The 21093-nt window shown below is 45.8% G+C and overlaps 1 protein-coding gene across 2 annotated transcripts in view; it reads right to left on the bottom strand.

Moving 5' to 3' along the window:
• MCUB (mitochondrial calcium uniporter dominant negative subunit beta) overlaps positions 1 to 21093 on the bottom strand; it is an 824863-nt gene that overhangs the window by 541614 nt on the left and 262156 nt on the right. The gene's annotated exons all lie outside the window — the stretch shown is intronic.

The following is a 21093-nucleotide window of genomic DNA, read 5'->3' as shown; positions in this document are numbered from 1 at the left end:
TTTTCAGTTATTAACTACAAAAGCAAGTGACCATCTAGCAATGAAGCTGGTCCTAAACTGAAGAGTGGAAAGAAACGTCCTGCTCTTGCAGGAAGTTATTCCATCACTAACGCTGGATAGAGAATAAAATGGACAGACTATAATGCTACAATGTTTAATGAAAAGGTTTTTGAACTGTTTAGGGAGAGAGTTCAGAGGGTCCTTTGATATGCTCTATTATTGTAGCACACTTGAAATGTTGATGAATTATGTTAGTGCCTCCCAAGGGAAACATTATCTTAAGTCTAAAACCAATGGGAATGCCTATGACAACTTCATCGCTCAAAAGAAAGAATTGTTGAGAAAGGATATGAAGATAGTTACGAAAATTATCGACCCTATTAAAAAGAAATAAATCATTACTAGACTTGAGATTAGGAACAAAAATTGCATAAAAGTACATACAGAATCTATGGCCACTTTGTAATGGCAGCTATTGGCAAATGGCCTTCGAGATTCAGACTCATGCACATTTTGGAACTTATTTAAAACATTCACTACGAAAACCTCAGAAAAAAAAGAAGTTGATCCGATTCTTGAAGAAGTTTGGTTGATTTATAAACTTAATCCATCCAGGTCTCCGGATGGTGTAGCTAATATAGTCATCAAAAATCAACCTAATAGGTGGGCTATGATTATTTTGACCCCCTTCCTACAGATTAAAATAATGGGGAAAAAATACCCGATAATTGGAAGTGCTCAATACTAATCCCTGCAAATAAAAAAGGGCCCTCGTGATATCCCCATAAACTATCGACTGCTTGCTATGTTATATTCCAGTTCTAAAATATTTTCTCTTTTAATATTAAAAAAACTAATGATTGGATAGGGGAATTAAACCTATTTAAGAATCAACTATCAGGATTTAGGAAGGGCGTAGGAACCCCTTCTAATTTATGGAAATTATACTATCTTATACGATCCAAAGACAGTTGTTTGTATATTTGCTATGTGGATTATGCAAGTGCCTTCGATACTGTCAATCGACAACTATTTTGGAATAAATTAGAACATTGGGGACTTCGCCAGATATATTATATTTCATACAAGCACTCTACAGTGACACCGCATACAGCTAAGAATGAACCAAGAAGGCCTACTCACCAACAGGATACAAACAAATAATGGTTTAAAACAAGGTTGCCCCATAGCACCAGTTCTTTATAATCTGTACATCTCTGACCTAGATGAAGAGTTAAGAAAGAGTAACAGCTTTCCTCCACCTGTAGGCCAGCAGCAGATCGCTTGGCTGGCCTAGGATGACGATACCGTCATCCTAGATCGCATGCCAGTAGGATTACAAGGCAGTTTAACTGCTCTTCAAAGCTACTCAATGAATAACCAATTAGAAATTAACTACAATCAAACAAAAATAATGCTTATTAAATCGAATAAAAAGAAGAAGAGCAATGCCTTTCTATGGAAAGTGAATAATGAGACAATTGCAGTGAATTCATATGTTTACTTGGGTATTACGATTTTTGATTCTTTTAATTAAATAAAACTGGCTAAAACAATTAAAAATAAAGTCCAGAAAAAGTTCAATTCTATAAGGAGCTGGATTAGTCATAAGGGGGCTACTCAGTGGAAGGCCTTCGGAAAGTGTATAACGCCAGTATTGTACAAGGGGCACTCTACAGTTTAGCGATCTTACCCAATCAATAAAACTCCTGGCTTGGGGTATTGGAGGGAAAGATATGCCGTTTGGCTTTAGGCCTCCCTTATTCCATCCCATTGGAGGCCATATATTGTGAATTAGGATTGACATCAAATTGCACACATAAAAAAATGCTAGTGGATTGTTTTATTTGAAAATATTATCTGAGAAGAACAATCAAGGCTCTATGTATTTTAATTGTGTTGAGTGGCTGGCATCAGATAGTTTACCAGGAGTTTTAAGAGACTGGCAGCAAGAGATAACGAGTTTTTTCGAGGACATTGGATATACTTTATAGCTCCCCTTAGAGTTAGGGAGAGCTAGAGAGGAGATAAAAAAGAAAGCTACATGTGATAGAGATAACGATCTAAGTAAGTTGACCTCTAAATCCAACTATACAATGTATGCACAACAGGGCTTTCAATTGAAAGGCCCTTGAAGCTACATTGAGAAATTAAGTATTAGCAAGGTGAGGAGATTCATTATGCAAATTCGCCTTGGAGTACTCCCCACATTTTCTAGGTTAGGAGCATGGTGTAATATACCATACCAGGAGCGATTCTGCCACATATATAAGATTGAGATAGAAACGCCTAGGCACTTGCTGACTGGATGCTCAGAACTACTCGAATTGTATGCAAGAGGATATCAAAATCTTAAGACATGAGCTAATTAATTTCCAGTCAGATCAATGCTGGCATTTCTATACTCTGGTACTAGACTTGCATTGAATTTTACTATGTACTATACATGGCTAACAATTGTTAAGCTAATGAAATGATGAATTGATATGAATTGGTTTTAGTATTTAAAGAGGTCATCAAGACCTAATAAGTGGGTTTTTATATTTGTCGTAATGTACTGTTTATGATGCATTTTAAAACCATGTATTCATTTGGATATGTAATGTATGTGATGATGTATATGTCAATGTATTTATTGAGTAGAAATGTTAAAAGGTTACATTTAACCAAACACTATAAATCCACATTATTTTTTTTAAAGTGATATTTAAGCACTACAGTTTAGTTGGGTACACAAAACTAATACAAGCAAAAGGGTGAGTTTTAAAAGTAACATTAAAGTGAAATGTATTCCAAAAATTAGGCAGGAAATTGACAAAATTATTCACAAGATGCACCTGCAATACCATGAAATGGCCCTACAACTAGCAAGAAGTTGCCTCTGAAAAGATCATTAAACTAATACAATGAACATTTATCACGTGCACACAATGCATTAAAATATATTTTGTCACCTACCTCAATTTGATCAACATGGGAAGGACGAAAGGCAGTGTGCCAACCATGCCTTGGATTTATACCTCCATTCTGGAAGCTATACAGAGGTGCTTGCTCATTTACAGAGGGTACTAAACCTACTAAACTATCTGTCAGCAATCAACCACAACTATCTGTCAGCAATCAACCACTAATGTTTTCTGAATCAACACAGAATGTGCACACTAAAAACCACACACCAAGAACATTCTTATTCTTGTACAATGCATTATTCCTCATTCGCACCCGGAGAAGTACGCCCAGCCAATCAGGTGACTGAAAATGCAGGCGAGCGCACACAGTGTAACACCTGTGTTTCTTCAGCCACCTTAGGCCCTTCCCTGGTTGCCCCATCTTGATTGTGGGGAGGCCGCAGGGAGCCCCAACCCGTTGCCACACCCACCCTCCGCCGGCCCCTAAACACACCCCACAGCCTTCCCCCACTCCCTTCCTCCCATCCTCCCAACCTACTGGACAGGAGGTTTGTGCTCCGGTCCCGGCGCTCCATCCTGCCTGCAGCAGCAGCAACAGAAATATAAAAGGGATGCAGCTCTTTTTCTATTCACTATGGGGGTGGCCATCTTGTTTATTTTACAGGAGATTGGGCTTGCGCTTTGCTCAGACCTACCTACGCTCAGCCTGGAGGGACATTACCGGCCCTGCACACCCTGCTAAGCCGGTGACATTGCTACATAAGTGACACAAAGTAATGTCCAAACTGCTGCAGTGTAATGCTCAATACTGGTGCAGTATAATGTCCAGCAACAGCTCAGATAATGCACTTTAGTGGCTCAATATTATCAGTAACTTGCTTTTATCTTTCACCCATTATAATCAATGGCTCAGTATCATCAGTGATTGGGTATCATCCATCACTGAATGTCACGCGATTTCACTAGTGTTAATGGCTCTGTATTATCAATGGATTTAGTATAATCAGTGGCTTAGATAGCATCAACAGAGCCTCAGTATCATCAGGGTCGCAGAATCCTCAAAGGCTCAGTTTTAACACAGTCTCAGTATTATCAGTGGCTCAGTGTCATCTGTGACTCAGCAATCTCAGGTTGTGACACCTGAATATACTGTTTCCAGCGAGACAGTCCACTAAGTTTTAGGAGGGCGCACACGACAATGCCGGAATGAAGGCACTGCAAAGCACAACTAGCAGAACAGACCTGATGTGCAGTTTGCATAAAACTTTACTTTAAATAGAAGCACCTTCAATCCCAGTATTTCTGCATTACTTTCACAGGTCTGAACACGATTTACCAACACAGTAACAGTAAACTCCCAGCCAGGTACCACCCTCGCTACACGTTTCTAGATTGTTTTTACCATTATGATCATCGAGCAAAATAGCATAAAACAGTTGCATGTTATCGCAGACAAGGGGAAACAGCGGATTTTGAACCATTAGACATTTCCCATAAACAATCCAACCAAATGAAGCGCTAGCAGCAGGAAAAAGAGATGAAGGAAAGTAATAGAAGGGGTGGAGGCAGAAGGAAAGGGGCAGAAGGTAGAAGGGAAGATGAGAGAAAAAACGAGGGAAGGGGACAAGTGAACAAAGGGAACAGGAGGCATTTGCACATATTTGAAGTGATGCGAACGCCTTACGAATCTCGAGCATAGGATTTAGTTTACAGATTGGCTACATGCTCTGATCATGAAAGAATCAAATCTTATGCCATTCCAATTCGAATACCCATTTGACAGCTGCAACTCTCAAAATCGTTTCCCGATTTTCAGTGTTGCATTGGACCAATGGGAGTGTAGTGCTACCACTCTTTTTAGCCGTGTGAGGAACCCAGGAGGGTGCTGGAACAGCTTCTTAATGGGGAAAATCTTTGAGCTAACTGGATCAACCCGGTTAGTAATCAACAAAATCTGTATTTTCACACGTAAATTCATATATTTAAAGAGCAGTTGCGATCTTCAGCACTGCTAGGCTCCGCCCCCATGTTTGTAGAATCTGCCTCGCTAATAAGGCTCTGGGTCCCTTTTATGAATTAGTGGATTCCTTTGAGGCATTAGTGCCAAAGCATAAATCAGCCAGATGTTTAAACGCACTTTGACTGAGCATATCAGATTAAGAGAACAACTCTCAGGTAATTTTTGAACAATGAAAGGAAATTACTATGTTTGTTTGTTTGTTTGTTTATTCATTTGTTAAGCGCACCAGACACGTGAGTAAAAGGGCGCAACGACAAGGAAATGCAAGGCTTACATAGTTACGTATACACAGGTTACAGAATTTACGTATAGCTAGATGAACAATTTTTGCATGACTACAGGATATATACAATATGAACAATAGGGCTGAAGCAAAAGTACATGCACTAAGGATATAAAGCTTATATGGTTACATATACACAGGCAACAATATTTACATAAAGAACGAATATAGCAAGGTATACTGTTGTCTTGATTGCAGGATAGTGTCCTCAGGGGAGAGGGTGATGGGAGTCTAAGGATTGGTGACAGTGATGTGTTTTATTAGGTTTTTCCTGAAGAGTGGATATGGTTGGTCAGCTCTCAACTCGTGGGGCAGTGAATTCCAGCTTTTGGCTACCTTAACAGTGAAGCCATTGCCCCCAATGGTAGTGAGTTTGTATTTGGGGATATTTAGCCAATTGGTGTTCCCACTTCTAGTTGGTCTGAGAGAAGTTCTTCTCTGAAGTTTGTCTATGAGGTAACTAGGGGCCGCATTGTTCAAGGCTTTGTATGTCAAAGAGTGTTTTTATAAGTATTTTATTGGATGTGGAGAGCCATTTGTGTTGACGTCTCAAGGCAGAAATGTGGGTTTTCTTGTTTATGCCAAGGTCTGCTCTTAAGGCGTTATTCTGTAGCGTTTGGAGCTTTTGAATAGTAGATTTGTTAGCCCCAATGTAGAGGGCATTGCAATAGTCGATTCTAGAGAGTATAAGAGCTCTAGCCAGGATCAGACAACTATTGTCAGAGAGGAACGGTTTACCAGCTCTAAGAAGTTTGCATGTGTAAGCCGTAGCCGAGGTAAGGGATTTGACCTGCTTGTCAAAGGAAAGTGTGGAATCCAAGTAACTTCCTTGGCGACTCTAATAGTATTGCCGTCAATATTGAAGGATGAATATTCTTGACCTCATTTTTTAATATTGGCCTGCGAACCCAATATTATTAGTTGAGTCTTATCATCGTTCAAACATAGACCGTGAGTGGCCATCCAGGCTTGAGTGATAAGGTAAACCTTTGTTCACTAGGCCCATGTCCGTACCGTAATCCCTAGAAAGTGGTAGGAGAATCTGGGTATCATCTGCATAGTTAGTGTAGGTGATACCCAGCCGGTCCAGATCGTCGAACAGTGGCTTAGTGAAGATGTTGTAGAGGGTAGGCGAGACGCAGGATCCTTGGGGAACACCACATAGATGGGTGTAGGATCGGCCGATGCTGAGGGGGAGAAGACTCTCATGGTCCTCTCACTCAGGAAGGACTCTATCCACTTGATAGCGTCCGTGGAGAAGTGAGCTGCAGAGTCAAGGTGCCGACATAAGACCTTGTGGTTGACCAGGTCGAATGCAGCAAAGAGGTCGAGTAGGAGCAGGAGTACTGTCCTTCCTTTGTCTCTCAACTCGTCTATTTGGGACTTACGGTCGATTAGGGCAGTCTCAGTTCCGTGCAGTGGACGGAAGCCAGATTGTCTGTTGCCCAGGAGTTTGTGCAATTCTAAATGCTTCTGAATTTGAGTGTAGGAGGGCTTATCCAATATTTTTAATAAAAATGAGACCGTGGTAATAGGCCGGTAGTTTGTAGGAATGAGGGGATCAAGTGTCTGTTTCTTGAGGAGTGGTAGCACCCATGATTGCTTGAGGTTGGCAGGTATAGTACCTGTGGCAAATGAGGCATTTATCAGTTTGGTTATAAATGGGGAGAGTTCATCTTTTATTAGCTGTGCAGGGCAGATATCGCCTTCGCAGTTTGAGGGCTTCAAAGATAGGATCAATTTTTCTAACTCTAGGATGGACATTTTAAAGAAGTGGAATGTGGTATTATGTGCCGGTGGTGGCTCGTTGGGCAGGGGAGTGTTAGGCGAATGCAGTAAGTTTAGAGACTTCTTTTTTAGTTGAATTTTATTCTGAAGTGTGTCAATTTTATGCGCTAAGGCTTGTTGTATATCTGTACACCAGGATTTGTCCTTGGTGCAGACGTCCGGGATAGCAATAGGGGACTCTAGTTCTTTGAGTATGCAGAAGAGTTCTTTCATGCTGTGAGTTAGCAATACGTTCATCGTAGGAGTCGCGTTTTGCTTGGCAGATTTCCTTTTTGTAATGTGAGGAAAGTGCAGTTAATTTAGCTTTATTCTCACTAGAGGGGCATAGTCTCCAATTTTTTCACTTTTGTTCTTTAAGGTGCGAAGGTCTTTGAGTTGAGGGGTGAACCATTTGTTTAGGTGGGCTATGGGTTTGCTTGGTCTGAGTTTGATAGGAGCAATTTTATCCAATGTGGTGAGCATGATATTGTTGAATTCCTGAACTAGGCTGCTGGGGTCGAGATTATCAGGCAGTGCGTTGAGAGTAGGCATCTTTTATTACTTCTGGTTGGGCATGGTGGTGCTCGTGGTCCAGCCAGAGGAGTGGGTCTGATAGTAGATAAGTGAAAGGAGATCAGAGAAGGGTCTGTCCATGCTAAAGGCAGGATGGAAGTGATAGTGGCAGAGCAGTTAAGGTTCGCTACCCTGTCCAATATTCTCCCTTTAAGGTGGGTGGGTGTGGTGACTTTTTGGGTAAGGCCTAGTGCTTTGATCGTGTTAGCTATTTCGGTGGCATTTTTGTCCGTTTGGTCGTTAATTCCTAAGTTGAAGTCACCTAATATAAGTAGTTGCGTGGTAGGTTTCAGGTTGTTCATAATTATACTATGCAAGTCTTCCTCAAAGGTATCAAGAGGGCCGGGTGGTCTGTATATAAGGTGTATGGGAATGGATTGCGAATTGTTTATCTGAATTTTGGCAGTGAGGGTTTCACATGATTGTAGAGGCTGGGTAGGGGCTACTCTGAGACCAAGAGCCATTTTAGAAATAATAGCAATGCCGCCACCTCGTGCATTATCACGGTCTTGTCTGATTATGGTTTAGCCATCAGGGACAGCTAGCATGAGGGCAGGTCCTGCTGCATTATGGAGCCAAGTTTCCGTAATTGCAAGATAATCCAGGTTCCCTTCCGTAATTAAATCGGCAATATCCGTAGCGTGAGCGACTAGTGATCTAGCATTAAGGAGCGCTCCCTTGAGAGGGGGGGCTTCAGGAGTTTTGTTAGCTCCCTTGAGAGGGGGGGCTTCAGGAGTTTTGTTAGCTCGGATGGGTTTGTCTACAGTGGGGCAAGCTTTAGGTTGGAGGTTATTAAGCTGGAGGGTGTTCACCTTCAAGGTAGATGTTTGAGTAGGCCATTTAGGTTGGCTGGGCAAACGTGGGTTAGGTTTGTAGTTGGTTTTGAGATTGGAGGCCGGAAGTGCTCTTCTCAGTGGTTCGTGTAGTTTGGCTAGTCTTGCGCGGAGTCTGTTGTTTCTATTGGATATGGTACAAGGTAGGGAGGCATAGAGTATTGTTTCTTGGGCCTTGCAGAATGTGGAGAGATTGGGTTGCATAGCGTTAGTAGTGTGTTGGCAAATGTGTGAGGTAGGTGTTGGTGACTAATCGATGTGATCTTGATTGCTAGGGACAACCTGTGTGACTATAGCCATGATGCAGAGGACTAATGCTAGGTATGGCATTCTTCCAGTTCCAGTGGCAGGAGAATGTGGTCTAGTGGTGACCATAGGGCACAACACAGGGCTCAGCATAGGTTAAATGTGGTCTACTGGCGACCGTAGGGCACAACACAGGGCACAGCATAAGTCAAGTAGCGACCAAAGGGCGCAGCATGGGTCAAGTGTGGTCTAATGGCGACCATAGGGCAACACACAGGACTCAGCATAGGTTAAATGGGGTCTACTGGCGACCATAGGGCACAACACAAGGCACAACATAAGTCAAGTTGCGACCAAAGGGCTCAGCATGGGTCAAGTGTGGTCTACTGGCGACCACAGGGCACAGCACAAGGCACAACATAAGTCAAGTAGCGACCAAAGGGCGCAGCATGGGTCAAATGTGGTCTACTGGCGATCATAAGGCACAACACAGGGCACAACATAAGTCAAGAAGTGATCCTAGGGCACAGCATAGGTCAAATGGGTGTCCGAGCATGACCAAGGGGCACAACACGTAATACATTGGAAGAGCAGTTCAAATTGAAATGTCACGATAGCAGAGATGCGGTTCGCCTGCCCACGGGTGGTGGTGTACTACCAAAATTGTGAAATCAGACTCGAGCGGGGGTGCTTAGACAAGCATGCGGCTCATGCAGGACACCGTAGGAGCTCAGATAAATGTTAGACTTATGCCTATAGGGTTTACCTTAGTGGCGTGAGCGCTGTTAGCAGATGCAGGATCCATTAGTGCATGTTGGCAGGTTTAGGGCATAGTAACTGGCTGACGGCGTGTACGGCTGTGGTCAGGCTCGGGTCAGGAGCCTTTCTTGTTTGCCTTCCTTGGAGGCCGGCTCATGCCTTCCGGTGCCTCCTGATAGGCTAGGAGGCTCCACTGGCCAATCAGGCGTTGGTGCTGGTCTCCGGGGGAGGCGGACTTGATGGTAAAAACGCGGCGGCCATTTTAGAAGGGTTTTTACCTCCAAAAATGCTATTGCAGTTGCATCAGAAGTGCTTAGGCTGATAATGCGCTAGTTAGCATTTAAAGCTGGCGAATAAAGCGGCGCTTCGTGTTGGGGATGCTTCTTGCAGGGGAAAGCCTCGTGGCTTACCTCGATGAATCAGCTGGGCTGGGGAGGTATGTGGGCTGCTCCTGCAGCCTCCGGACAGGAGGGGCTTCAGCTGGGAAGCGGGATCGAGTGAGCAGGCTCGGGTCAGGAGCCTTTCTTGTTTGCCTTCCTTGGAGGCCGGCTCACGCCTGCCGGTGCCTCCTGATAGGCTTTATTGAGAATCTGTTTCCGGTCCTAACAAAAAGTGATGTTTGTATTTTATTGAGAATAGCAGACAGTTGCTTTTATTTTATTTAAAAAAGCACTGTACTAGGGATAAAGAGTGATGGTATCAATCTCAGTGATAGGTGCTTTACAAATGGCAGAAGTGATGTGGGTTGAGGGGAACAACAATCAGTGGCGAGATAACAATTGGAAATTAGGACAATAAAATGCAGATTTGTGTTAAGTGGTTGGTGGGGTATGCCCTGGAAAGGACCCAGAATCAGACCAGGGTGAAGGGGGAAGGGAGCATGAGGGGGGAATGACTCAGAATCAGCCAAGGGGCGTTTGGGGTGGGGGGGAGTAAAGAAATGGGGCAAGTGGGATTCAGAACACGGCCAGGGATGGCTTGACAGCACAGAAGAGAATCTCCATCAGCCCACCAGAAGGAGGAGAGAAGGCATCATGATACAGAGATTCCTGGCAAGGGCTGGGAGGGCAAGTCTGTTAAACAGCCAAAAATATTGACCTTTTCCATGCAACTTTCACCAGGTCGCCTGGACTAGGCCTTTTAGTCTGTTAGTGGAAGGTGAATGTGCGGCTCTATCAGGGGGGGGGCATCGAACAACCGATCTGCAGTCCTGGGTCTCAATATTGGTTAAGGGAGGGTGTTAGGAAGGAATGATACAAGTTGGTATATGGGCCAGTGGGAAAATATTCCCACCTGTGTTCAGAAAATAACTAAGGCAAAATGAAACACCGGAATAGAATTTTGTTTTATGCTCAGAGACACAGGTTTTTATTATAGCTGCAGCTAACTCCACATGGTCAACAATCTACCATACACACCACCTGTCCTCCCATTACCTCTGTCTGCTCTCCCCCATTCACAAGGAGAGCATTTATACATTTTACAGTTAGTGTAGTCTTACAAAGGTCTTTGACCTTGGCTAAATGTGAACTCCGGCCAGGACGTCAACTTCCTCTCTGCTGTTCCTCAGCTATATAACATGCTAAACTTGTTCTTTAAGTACAAGTGGGCAGCTGAATCCATACATAGGCATTCCACGTTGCTGCAAGCTCGGGATTTCTAAAGCAAGACATGTTTGCAGTCTGCGGTTTTAAAGAAAGCCTACAATATTTAATACACAGCTAAAAGGCCCTAGATTAGATCAGGGATCTTCAACCTGGGTCTCTCCAGATGTTTTGGACTATGACTCCCATGATCCCTCACTATTGATTGATTATGCTGTCTAGGTCTGGTGGGATTTGTAGTTCAAAACATCTGGAGAACCAAAGGTTGCAGACCCCTGCACTAGATGAATGGACGCCATGACCAAAAAGCTGGCTGGTCAGATCTGGTGGCAATCAGCTGCATCGGAGCTCCGCAGTCATCAGACAGCAAAGGCCATAAGCTTGACAGGGCCATGAAAATGGGTGGCCAAGTGAGGGAGAACAAAGATCTTTTCTCCTTTTTTCACATGAATAGCAACAATCTGGCCAGAAAGGTGGGGCAGCTTGAAACCAATCCGTTGTCAGCTTCCTGAATTTGGCTGTAGGTCCTGGAACTGTGTTGAGGTCATCACAGGATGGTGGGTGGGGTGCCGACAAATGGCCGGCATGATGGAAAAGTGGCTGGCTGTATTTATGGCCATCATCAGCATTGGGGTCACCATGGGTCAGAGTACACAAGACATTATTTAGGTCACATCCAGCAAGTGGCCCCTGACTTTTTAAGAAGCATTATGATAAATGTACACGGCACTGGATGACTGAGAGGCCACCTACCAGAATGAAATACTCTTCCCACCAAACTCTAATAGAGATAGGTGCTAGACATCAGAGCCATACAGAATTCTGAAGAAAGCAATTCGCCCAATCTCAACGGCTCCACTCACTCTGGCTTCACTGGTTTAGGATAACAGCAGCCTGTGAACAGTTGAGGGGACTCAGGTTCAAGCAGACCCGAAGTCAAAGTAAACTGTTGGCTATCCGCTATCATATCAAGATAAGATAGTAACGTGTCTTCAAGTATTTTTTCTACCATGAAAGCTCTAGGCTCGCTTTACGGAGTGGGGGTAATGCTCTTGGCAGTGATATGCAGACAACACCACTAAAGGAAAATCAAAGCAAGCTTTGGCCATGGTAGGAAAACGGCCAGCTAATGTGCAAGAGCCGGTACAATAAGATCTTAACAATGAGCATTTATAGAACTCTGAATGTCAAAGCCACTGCATCACCAACCTAAATGCAAGCAAGTCATCGTCTGTAGACAGATGTTTAAGGATATCAAATTATCTCAAATTAGATGCCAAAATGTGTTTCTCTTGACGCAATAACTTTTGCACAGATTTGGTCTACAGGGAATAGCACTTTAATCAGCCTGCATTAACTTCAAAATCTTTTTTAGAACATTAAGTTATTTAGATGTCAAAACATCTGTGATTTAATAGGAGCACCGAGGCATTATGTGCAGTATATTAAGCGCTGCGCCTACTTATGGGAAATGGTGCGTTTACTCCCTTCTAAAGGATATGCAAATGTATATATTTAAGAGGCTGATGTTGAAATTCCCTTTTTGTTTTTTAAAGCATATGTTTGGGAAAACGAACCTTCACCTTTTCGAACATACGAGTTTGAAACGGTACAGGAAAGTTCAGCTGATGCAGCAAAGCTACGGTTACTAGCAGTGAAAAAGCTGGAGAAGGAATTGTTTTACCAATCCTATAAAACAGAAATGGGAGGGAGGGTATCCAGTGATTATGTTGCATTGGAAATGGCCGCTTTGTGCCGACATTTAACAAGAAAGGCTTCCCGTCAGAAAATCCAACACTTTCCCCAAATATCCTAGGATCGGAGGTAATAATATATAATTATACCATCCTAGAATATTTATTTGGGTTAAGAATTTTAAGGCGTCAGGAAATGTTGCCTACCTAGTGACATTTCCATGGCGACATAATCACATGGAACCAATGGGAGTGGGTGTGGCCATTGTTTCGGACTTGGCAGTATTTTCGTTTTGTTATGGGTTAAGTGTTGTCGCAGGGAATGCATCTACCCCTCCCATGTTGCTGAAACACAATAGCTACTTGTTACAGTTAATCAAATCACAGCATCCCTACTCCCTTCTTCGGCCCTCATTTCATCCCTGGAATTTTCTCCAGGTGGGTGGGGACTGAAAGATACAACAATAGACCTGAGAGTGATAATAGCTCAGCGAGCTAAGCGCTCGCTCTGACATCTGTGCACAGCCTGCTGATACAGGTTTCGAGGTTTCGAATCCCTGCAAGGCCAACTCAGCCTTTCATCCTTGTGAGGTCGATAAAATGAGTACCAAGCTGTGGGATAATGATATAAACTGTTAATCGAGCGCTTAGTTGCCTGTCAGGTTTCAAGTGCTATATAAAACTAGATATTATAGAGACATAATAAGGGTCTAGGGCCTGGTGGTACACCAAAACGTAGAGGGAAAAAGTACTAGAGGAACTGCCGGCCCAAGATAAAGAGGAAGAGCAATTGGACAGATGGGATGAAAACTAAGAAAGAACAACACCAGAAATGCACAGAGAAGAACAAAACTAGAGAAGAACAGAGAATAGAGCAGAGCGGTCAAACATAAGGCCCTCAGGCAAGATCAGGTCCTGAAGCTCCTTCATCTGGTGCTCCACACAAACAGGGCACATGACAGGGGATAGCAAAGAAAAAAGCTATTTTGCTGCAGTCGCTTCGGTTATTCGATTATTATTATGGTATTTATTGAGTGCAAACCTAGCTTTGCGAAGCAACAGAGCGCTTTAGAATAAAGGTTAGAGAGAGAAAGGCTGACACCTGTACTTGATTCTCTACAGAGCATCTCGGAGCACCACAAGACTAAAATCTAAACTGCCTGAAAGAACGGGCTATAAAAGCAAGGTAAACAACCTGGTGACAAGTGAAAATGTTACCCACCAAATAAACATGCAGGAATAAATTACTTTCTTTTAAGGAAAAGCCAAATGATATTTGTTTCTGCAGCCACTCTATAAGAATTTGGCACCATTTGCGAAGAGAGAAGACAATTATTCTGAGCTCAACAAGATATATCAAAATACCTTACAAGAAAATCACCATAGCCTAGAAGATACAATTCCAAGCATGCCACGCCTAAAACTTGTTCAATATGTTATGTTAAATCTGAAACAAATATGAATCTGCAACTATTATTGAACTACCAGATCAATTTCCTTAAGAAGTCTAGCACAACATTGTTGGATTATTTGGACCCATACTTAAAAAAATTCAAAAGTGCTTAACAAGGCTCCATTGCATTATGAACTCAAATCACCACCTTAAAATATAAAATGTAATTGGCGTTGCAGTCTGAGATACGGCTCTTCCAAACACCATTAATATTTTAAGATGGTGGTATGTCAACTGTAATGTTTGCCATTGTGGTAGCGGCAATATCATGGTGCACAATTTGAAATCAACACAAACCACAGGCTAGCTAGCGATAACGGTCTCTTGGCGAATAGGAAATGGTGTGGTTTGCGTATGTGTAGAATTGAGGTCATGAGTGAGTTTTTATGGCAGGCTAGATGCTTGCAATTTGACATTTTTACCCCTGGCACCTGTATCCTGCCTTGCTTCAGAGATGATACAGGATACATCCAGATTTGCCTACTGTGCATTGATTGTTTCTTGGGGCAGAATATTTTCTGGTGGCCGCATCTATGGCTTTTTACCAAATTTCGCTTGAAATGCGTGCTGTAAAATGCACAATTTCGACCTATTATTTTTAAACAATTCTCGGAAGGGAAATCCCCTTGAGCCCTCTTGAATGGTTTTAGGCTGGCTCGCTTTGCTTCCTTGCTTGCACTGGCCGCTTTAAAAATCCACCAGCCACCACTTCGCATTATTATGCTGTTCATTTTCATAGTTCCAATAATCGGATCATGTGAGGTGCTTTTGAATCCAAACACGCCTACTGTTAATTTGAATTTGGCACCCCTGTAACAGAGTATTTCACCAAATTAAAAGCAGCAGTTAAATCCAAACAACTAAGGAGCGAAGAATGCTTAGGGTGGCAAGAAGAAGTGAGAAAATGAGTACCATGCCAGAGAGAAATTTCAGCAATCTGAGCACATTCAGATTGAAGTGAGTAGGAGGAGTGAATTAGAATCAAGATTGAAAGATAGTGTTTTAAAAAGTGGCATGAGGCCCTCAACAATGTTGTCCTGGTCAAATAACATACAAGTGTCTTCTCACAACCTCTCTGTGCAGACCTTCTCTGGCATGATAGCAGAAGAACAGATAGACTGGTGCGTACTCTTATGGCACAAGAGAGTGGATTTTTAACCAGGTTACTCACAGTAGTGACTACCTTACTCCTAGTCCATAGTCCCCTTTCCTCCATACTTATGGGGACATTCCTCTGTCCTGTGGGCCGGGACCAGAGCACTTTGTAATAGCATCAAAATTTTGCAGAAAATGTTGTCCTTCCTCCCTTTTACGTGGGGTACTGCACGCGGCTGTAACCCTGCCCATCTTAGCACACCCCGCGCATCGCCCATCCGTCCTTTTCTATCATCAGGTCAGAGACCTTTAAGCAATAATAGAGGAACCTATTAGAGGGGACGACGGGCGGGCGTATGGAGGAAAGGGGACTATGGACTAGGAGTAAGGTGGTCACTACGGTGACTAACCTGGTTATACCCCTACGTCCCGTCCCCTTTCCTCCATACTTATGGGAGATTCCCAAGCACTCCTCACAGGAACTACGGGTGGATGGAAAACCCCTTATTGAAAAAGGTTCTTCAGCACAGCTGGCCAAACTGAGCCTCAGATCTGGAGTTCAGGTCTAGACAATAATGTTTACAAAAAGCCGATGGGGAGGCCCAAGTAGCCGCTTTTGCGATGGTCTGCCAGGGGACATATTTCTGAAAGGAAACTGCGGCTGCCTTGCCCCGCACCAGGTGTGCATGAATACCTTTAGGAGGCTGCAGTCCTTGGACAGTGTAAGACTCCGTAATACAGGCACCGATCCATCTGGAGATAGTCGCCTTAGAGGCCTGTTTACCTTGTGGATTACCAAAAGTCACCAACAGTTGAGAAGAGCACCTAAATTCAGATGTCTGTCCAGATAGAACTTAAGAGCCCTTCTAACATCCAAACAATGTAGAACCCTTTCCGCTTCTGAAGCTGGGTTTGGAAAGAAGACCGGCAGGGAGATTGACTGATTCAGATGGAAATCAGAGACCACCTTTGTCAAGAAAGAAGGATCTGTCCGTAGGACCACCTTAATCTTGTGGAAAACCAAAAAGGGATGCTCCACCGACATTGCTTGGAGCTCAGTCACACGCCTTGCTCAGGTAATGGTGACCAAAAAAGACACTTTCCACGAAAGGTACTTAAGGTACACAGTGGCCATTGGTTCGAACGGCTTATGGCACAACGCCGTAAGGACCACATTCAGATCCCATGTCGGGTGCGGCTTGCGAACCGGAGGATACAGACGTGCCAAACCCACAAAGTGCCTCTTAACCACTGGATTTGACAGTGAATAAGAGCACTGATCCGTGGACAGGTAGGCGGCTACCGCCGAAAGAGAAGTTCTGCATGACAGAACATGAATGCCCGATTCTGCTAGGTGAGACACGAAGGACAGCACTGTGTCAATCGTAGCCACCCTGGGGTCTAACTGTTTGGCTAAGCACCAGTGACAGAACTGAAGCCACTTGCTCTTATACTAAGACCTCATCGAAGGCTTCCTGGCTGCCTGAATTATTCACATGTTATCAGCAGACAGGTTGAGATGCTCTGAAGATTTTAACTCAGGCACCAGGCCGCCAAGCTGAACGATTGTGGGGAGGGGTGCCACAGCTATCGATCCCTCTGGTGAAGCAGATCGGGACTCACCGGTGGCCTGATCGGTGCACACACCAACAGTTGTTGAAGTTCTGAGAACCAGAACCTGGCCGGCCACGATGGGGCTATGAGCAGAAGAGAACAGTTCACTGTGTTCCTCAGCTTGCAAATCGTCCAATGAATCAGAGGCAGAATTGGGAAAGCATAGGCCCTCATGTTGCACCAAGGAATCTCGAGAGCATCCCCCAGAGAGGAGGCTCCAGACCATTTCTGGAGGCATACAGAGGAAGTTTCTTGTTTGCTGATGTCGCAAAGAGGTCCACCTCCGGAGTGCCCCAGCACAGGAATAACCGTGAGAGGATCTCTGCTTTCAATTCCCATTCGTAGCTGACCATTGTCCGCCGACTGAGGGCATCCGCCGTGACGTTCAGCTGGCCAGGGATGTGCACTGCTACCAGCCAGACACCATGCTGAATCGCCCATTCCCAAATCTGCATGGTCAGACCCACAAGAGGGGGAGACTTGGTGCCTTCCTTGCTTGTTGATGTAGTACATTGACACCACATTATCCGTGCGGATACGGACCACTTTGTTGGCAATGACCGGCCTGAAAGCCAGATTTATGTGAAGGAGCTTGTCCTGAGGCGACCAAAGGTCCGAGACCTGAAGAAGATCCAACATCGCACCCCACCCCAGAAGGGAGGAGTCCGTTGTGACCATTACCATCGGGGCTGGGTCTTGAAACCCCGCACCCACCGACAGGTTGCTGAGAGACGACCACCACACCAGGTCCGCTCTAATGGAAGCCGGAATCAATATCAACTTGGAGTCCGGGTCCATAGCCTGACGTCAAGAACTCCAAAGAGCCATTTGAGTCTGCCTCATCTTGAGACGAGCGAGAGGTAGAGCCAATACGCAGAAGGCCATGAGGCCCAGAAGCCTCAGGAACCACCAGGCCGACATGCTCTCCGACTGCGCAAACATCTGACACGTAGCCAACAGATCTGCCATTCTGTCCCCGGTCAGGTAAACTCTGCAGTCGATCGTTTTCCAGCGAAAACACAGGAAGATCAAGTCCTGAGAGACCGTTATGGAAGATTTCCACCAATTCGCCGACAGCCCGAGGTGTAAGAGGAGCTGGAGGAGAGACTAAAGATTGCACGTGGCTTTTAACGTGCAAGGGCTGCGTAACAGCCAGTCGTCCAAATACGGATACACATGGATACCCTGCAGACGAAGATAAGCTGCAATCACCGAAATTATCTTTGTAAAGACGCGCGGTGCCGAGCTGAGGCCAAAAGGAAGCATTCGAAACTGCAAATGCTCCTCTCCCACAGAGAAACGGAGGTATCTCCTGTGTCGATTCCAGATCAGAATATGCATATACGCATCCTGAAGGTCCACCAAGCTGAGACAATCGCCCATCTCTAATGAGGACTTCATCTGACCAGGCGTGATCATCTTGAATTTCTCTTGGGGTAGGAAAAGATTGAGCTGGGAAAGGTGTAGAATGGTGCACAGGCCAGCCTGGCTGGGTTTGGGCACCGTAAACAGTCGGCAGTAGAAGCCCTCCCCTCGTTCCCCTAGGGGAACGGGTTCCACCGCCCTGAGATCCAGTAACTTCTGAATCTCGGCTCTGAGGGAGGGCGACCCCGACTGCTGGAAAGGGTGGGGTAGGGCCGAGCGACTGACAAGACCCACCGGTCCTCGGTGATGGTCTGTCACGCCTCCCAATGAGACGCAATGCATCCTTCCCACCGGGGTCTCATGCGAGCGCGGAGAACCCTCATTTGGCAGGTTTTTCAGTGGCGGCACCACCTGAACCTGAGGAGGAGGCCGAGGAGTGTGAGAAAAATCGACTCCGTTGCTGCCTCTGGTGGAGTTCCACGAAGGGGTATCGACTCTGCAGGATTTTCGATCGAGAAAACCCCTGAAACCAGAGGAGTGCCGGGATTGTGACAACCGTCTCCGCGTCCTAAAAGGTGGTTTTACCAGGACAGACAAGGATTTGGCAGTCTGGGTGCTATCCTTCGTTTTGTTCAGCTACACATCGGTTGAGGAATGAAAAAGCTCCTTGCCGTCAAATGGCAGGTCCAAAACCTTGTCCTGCACTTCCTTGGAGAACTTGGTGGCGTGCAGCCAAGCCTGCCGAGAGGTATCCACTCCAAGCATAAGGCCCTGGGCCGAAGTGTCAACATGATGAGCCGCGGCCTCCAGCAGATCTTGAGCCAGAACCCTGGCATCCGACAATCCCGCCTTAAAGTCCTTAAGTTTTTCAACAGGGATCAACTCCTCAAACTCCGACAGACCTTTCCACATTTTCATATTCGCCCCCGCTAACACCAGTTCTGCATTAGCCTGCCGTAGTTGCAGGGCAGAGATAGCGAAAATCGTCCTCCCAAGGGAGTCAAGAAGCTTATCCTCTTTCCCCAGGACCTGAGTAGCCATTGTGGAAGAGGATGCTTCAGGCCTGGACTGCAAAGTGGACGCAGCCACCACTGTGGAGGAGGGGGGCAGACATGATGCTAAGGCCACCTCTTCCGAAGAATGCAGCCTGTAGTGCGTGTCAATTTTCTTAATGACGAACAGTCCAGAGTGTGGCCTCTCCCAGACTCTACGGACCTCGGCCAAAACATCCTTCTGCAAGAACAGACCGGTACGCTCCGAAGGAGACAAGGTGAACGCCCCCGAAAGCACACCCTCCTGCGGAGCGGGTGCCTCAGGCACTGGGACATCCAACAAACACATGTCCAGCACCCGTCGTGAAAGGCTCTGATAGAGCGGGGCTGGTCTTCGCTGTCCTGATCGCTCTGCATGTCATCCGACAGGTCAGGGTCCAGCTGAACCACATCAGGCACCACAACAACCTTCTCCAATGGGGACAACGGAGGCAAGGGTGGAAGAGTAGGGGGAGGCCCCGCAGGCAAGGGCGGCGCCGGCGGAACCACTGGAGACGCAGGTGGGACCAACGGCTCAGGAGGGCATATCTCCCTAAACAGACCCTTAAAATACTCCTTCATGGGGTCGGAACGCATATGTTTTTGAAACTTGCCGAAAAAGACGTCCTCCGCCGACGATTTTGGAGCGGCCGGAGGAGGCCTCTCATGAGGAGGGTAATTCCAGGGACGCAGTGGAGAGGGTTGCCAAGAAGGTCCATCCCCAGGTGTCCACATAAATCAAAGGTGCCGACGCCGCAGGCAGCGAGACATTGTGCGGAAGGGGCATCCGGGCATTCCAGTCATAAACTGGACGAAACGGATGAGCACAAGGAAACCGATGTTCATCTGCAGAGCCAATTCCTACACCTGAAGCCGATGGCATAGTTGTAAGGGATGCATCCAAAATAGCCGCTGTGGTCTTGGCAGGAACGGCCGCCATTTTGTCGGCACCTGAGGAGAACTACAACACGTGTGGAAGTGAGGCTGGGTCCCCAAAGGTGGCTCAGGGGTCTTCATTTTAGCCTTCACACGAGGAACCTCGGCCGAGCCGGTACTGTGTGGCCTAGGATGTTTTTGTGACATGCTAATAGCCAAACTAGTCTTCTCAGGAAGGACCTCGGCACTGCCGGTAAAAGAGGAATTACGGTTCGAAACCTCACTCCTTGCCCCCTCAACAGCTTTGGAGTCGCAGCAAGAGCGGGAACGATGAGGAAAACCTTTCAGCGCCAAAGCCTTAACAGGCCTCTCAGAACGGTTGGTTACCATAGCCTCTACACGATGGAACTCGGACCCGGGTCCGGTAGAAGCCTCTTTACGCCGAGCCTCGAACTTCAGTTCGGTATGAACAAGCCCAGCTGAGGCCTCGGGGCGCACCCCGGTACTTTTGAGGAAAGCTCCAATCAAGGAGGCCTCGGAGCGAGCTCCGGTACCTCATGACTGAGTAGAACTGGGTCTACAAACAGCCCCCACAGGAGGGGCCTCAGATTGTAATCCAGTGACTATAGGCCCCTTACAGAGACCCTCGGAGAAAACTCTGGTACACTTTTTAGGCCCAGAGTGCAACTCAGGGCATGCCCCGGTAATAGAGCTTTTAACGCTCCTCCCGGTCCCGGAAGACCCCGGGAAGGAGTCCCCCGGCCGGGGTGCCCTAAAAAGTAAGGAACTTACCGGGTGTTTCTTCTTTTCGTCGATGAAGGATTGAAAATGCGTAGGAGGAGTGCGCTGAAACACCTCCTCCCACCGTTCTAACCAACGCTGAAGTGCCCGGACCAAAAGGGAATCGCAATAAAAACAAGTCCGGGGGGGCGTGACCAACTGCCATGTAGGCAAGTCGCATCTCCCTGCAG

Source organism: Ambystoma mexicanum, chromosome 6q (genome assembly GCF_040938575.1).
Source record: "Ambystoma mexicanum isolate Mex_15411 chromosome 6q, UKY_AmexF1_1, whole genome shotgun sequence".
In the NCBI taxonomy this organism is placed as follows: Eukaryota; Metazoa; Chordata; class Amphibia; order Caudata; family Ambystomatidae; genus Ambystoma; species Ambystoma mexicanum.
The sequence above is the reverse complement of the archived record's forward strand: the minus strand, read 5'-3'. Positions and strand labels throughout refer to the sequence as shown.